Source organism: Olea europaea, unplaced genomic scaffold (genome assembly GCF_002742605.1).
Source record: "Olea europaea var. sylvestris unplaced genomic scaffold, O_europaea_v1 scaffold2005, whole genome shotgun sequence".
NCBI lineage: Eukaryota > Viridiplantae > Streptophyta > Magnoliopsida > Lamiales > Oleaceae > Olea > Olea europaea.
In genome coordinates this window covers 212880-216581 of record NW_019237930.1, presented here as the reverse complement: position 1 = coordinate 216581, position 3702 = coordinate 212880, and the positions used below count along the sequence as shown (strand labels likewise).

Genomic DNA, 3702 nt, shown 5'->3' with positions numbered 1-3702 from the left:
TGTGCATTGTCAAACTGCCTACCATTATCAGTTATGAGGACTTTCGATATCCCGAACCTGCATATGACGAACCTCCAAATGAAACTTCTTAACTTCGGCTCTGAAAATTATTGCTAAAGGCTCTGCCTCTACCCACTTAGTGAAATACTCTACAGCCATAGCCACAAACTTCAATTGTCCCCTACTTATTGGAAAGGGACCAAGGATGTCAATTCCCCATTGCTCAAATGGGGCTGTGCAACTAATGCTAGTGAGGTCCTCTGTGGGAGGGTGGATGACATTGCCAAATCTTTAGCACTTGTCACACTTTGTGACATATTCCTGGGCGTCTTTCTTCATAGTTGGCCAATAATATCCATACCTTATAAACTTGAAGGCTAATGCCCGAGCTCCTTGATGGTTCCTACGTACACCTTTATGAACTTCTTCTAGGGCTTGGGATGATTCAGAAGGCCTAAGGTATCTGAGGTATGGTAGTATGAGGCTCCTGCGAAATAAAACTCCTTCAATCATGCAATACCTCGGAGCTTTGGACCGGGTGCTTCTCGCTACTCGAGGATCTTCTGGAAGACTGCCATGTTTTATGAAGTCCACTATTGGGTCCATCTATGATGGCTCATTATCAATATCCATGACGCCTATGGTCTGATTGATGCTTGGCTCGGTTACAATTCTAACGTGGACTGTCCTGTCAAGCTCATCTATTCCCATGAACACCAATCTTGCGCTTATCCCGAGGAACCTCATGCCGGGGGATGGGATCATGTTGCCTCTTGTTCTCGATCTTTTCATGGGAAGGACCAGGTCTCCTTGAATTTAGTGTTTCCTCCATATTAATGTATTTTTTAGCTCGGGTGAGAAGCTTGGTCACTGTCTGCGGCGGGGTTTTTGATAAAGACATCTTGAAAGGTTCACATCTTACGGCGTAGGTGAGAGTGGAGACAGCTGCTGTGATGTGAAGGTCGGGTATTTGAAGTTTTTCCTTGTTAAACCTTGTCATAAATCCTCGTAGGGTTTCAGTTGGTCCCTGAGGAAGTTTCATGAGAGAGGCCGAGGTCTTCCTGATTCATTTGCTACTTACAAAGAAGGCTGAGAACTTATCAGCCAAATCTAAGAATGAGGCTATGGAGTTGGGCTCTAATGTCGAGAACCAATCCCTAGCAGCATTAGTCAGCGTTTGTGGAAAGGCTTTGCACATAACCTAATTCGGCGCAACTTGCAAGTTCATGATATCAGTGTATACATTGAGATGGTTGATGGGGTCGGTCATCCCATCATACTCTTTAATGCGATGATATTTGAATATATCGGGCAAGGGATATGACAATATCTCTGGCGTGTTAGGGGTGAAACCTGTTGTCCCCTAAGCATTACGTTGCAGGTCAGCTGTGATTCCTTCTTGAATGATCCGGGAAATTTCACCGGAATCCATGGCGATCGATCTCGAGCCCGAGGCCATATTATGAATACCCGAGGTTCCTACTCCGCCATTTGCGGGGTTTGGTGGTCGTGCTCGAGCATCAGCCATAAAACCGCCATGCTCCGCCTGCGCTGGTGACGGATGTGAATTTCTTTGACTTAACAGTTGCGTGAGCGTGGCCACCTGCTGACGGAGCTCTTCAAAGGCTTTGGTTATGATGACCGCTGGCAAAGGTGCAGGCACTCCTGAGAATTCTTCATGAGGAGCCGGTTGATCTTCGGCAGGATGAGGGATGGGAGCGGATGAGCTTGCGGGAGGAAGACCCGATCGTGTGTTAACCATGACTTTTGGTAGCGACTCCCACAGACGGCGCCAATGATGCTACCAAAAATTGTACCTGCAGATTTTCCGAGCTTGATGATTTGAATTGAGCATGATCGTAGTCTTTCGGTACCTGAAACAAAGGCAACGAGATATGTTCTCGTTGTCCCTCCGGTGCTTAAGTCAGAAAGAGAATTATATGCGTGAGGCTATAAACTAGAGAATAATGAAAAACGTACCTGAATAATGGCTCAAGGTTCTGTATTTATAGTAATAAGCGACATTCTCTTAGGGTGTGTTTGATTACATTTATTTTCCATGGAAAATATCAGTTTTCCATCCAAATTTTCACTTTGAGTGTTTGATTGCTATTTTTTTCCATGGAAAATATCAGTTTTCCATCCAAATTTTCACTTTGAGTGTTTGATTGCTATTTTTTTCCATGGAAAAAATTTTCCAACTTTTGAAAATATGCCTAATTTTCCTTGTTTTTAAGGAAAATATTTTCCTTGGGTAGATGTGGTTTTTATTTTCCACAAAAGATGGAAAATATTTTCTTTTCTAGGTAACATTTTCCATGTCAATCAAACACACCCTTAGAGTGTGTTTGATTGACATGGAAAATATCATATAGAAAAGAAAATATTTTCCATCTTTTGTGGAAAATAAAAACCACCTCTACCCAAGGAAAATGTTTTCCTTAAAAACAAAGAAAATTAGGCATATTTTCAAAAGTTGGAAAATATTTTCCATGGAAAAAAATAGCAATCAAACACTTCAAGTAGGAATTTGGGTAAAAAATTGATATTTTCCATGAAAAATAAATGTAATCAAACGCACCCTTAGTGAGACTCAACTAGCTGGATGTCCTTATCTCTTGGAGTCCTGAATAATTAAGGAGTTGTTCAAATTCCATAATTATAAGTGGGATAGAATCCTTGCGGGAGTCAAGTATATGATTGAGTTAGAGTCCAAATTGCGTAGGAATTCTAAAGGGTCAACAATCGTAGGTTGTGAGGGGAGCATATGCTGGAGGACTGCTTGTGCTTGAGGACAAGTATTGCAATGTGCGAAGCAGTCGGGCAGGATGTGGTCGATCATAATAACCCGGGGTGCTCATATGCTCGAGGACTCCATAGGTGGAGTTGTAAATTCAGCTAAACTTATTTGTCGGGATAGTAGTGATCGAGTTGCAAGAAATGTCAATATCAGTCCCCAAGCCTGGACCAACAGCATAGAACTCTTTCGGTAAAGCACGCTACAAAAGTAATTTCTAAAACGTCTACATATTTACTATTCCAATAAAATTATTATATTCTTGGGAGTTGTGACTACACGAAGTAACTAAATTCTATTTTTAAACAAGTTGTCATTTTGTCACCACAGAAACAGCTCGTTGGCCAACTTATTTATTCATAATTTATTAGTTCACAATACTGTTGAGAGTTCAAGACCCCCACACTTCCACATCTCGGACAAAGCAGTAAGTCACCATTAGTATAATACATACATGGAAATGTTACAAATCAATAAATAAGTAAGAGTCGGTCAACAATCAGCCAGTCGCTTTGGCCGAGTGGTTAAGGCGTGTGCCTGCTAAGTACATGGGGTTTCCCCGCGAGAGTTCGAATCTCTCAGGCGACGGTTACATTTTTATTTTTATATAAACTTCCTCCTTTTTACCTACCTTTCGTTTTATGGATAAGTTTTGGACAGGTGCTACAACTAAAATGGAAAAAATGCAATCCTTTTAAGTATTATTTTATCACCTTTTTTTTTGTTTTCCTATATTTTAATAGGTAAAAATGATAGAGACCTATCAAATTTTCTAAATGCCTACACAAGTTTAAAGTTAACTAGATTCGCAATTATGTTGACTTTACAGCTTTTGACCTTGATGAGTGAGGGCTTCATTCTCGATTTCGAAATCACTTAAACAAGCAAGGAAAATAAAATTTCGA

The 3702-nt window shown here is 40.8% G+C and overlaps 1 non-coding gene across 1 annotated transcript; it reads left to right on the top strand.

The window, feature by feature from the left end:
- The first annotated feature begins 3303 nt into the window (after positions 1-3303).
- TRNAS-GCU lies at positions 3304-3385 on the top strand. The gene has a single exon. It is a non-coding gene; the product is annotated as a tRNA-Ser (tRNA).
- Positions 3386-3702: the final 317 nt, after the last annotated feature.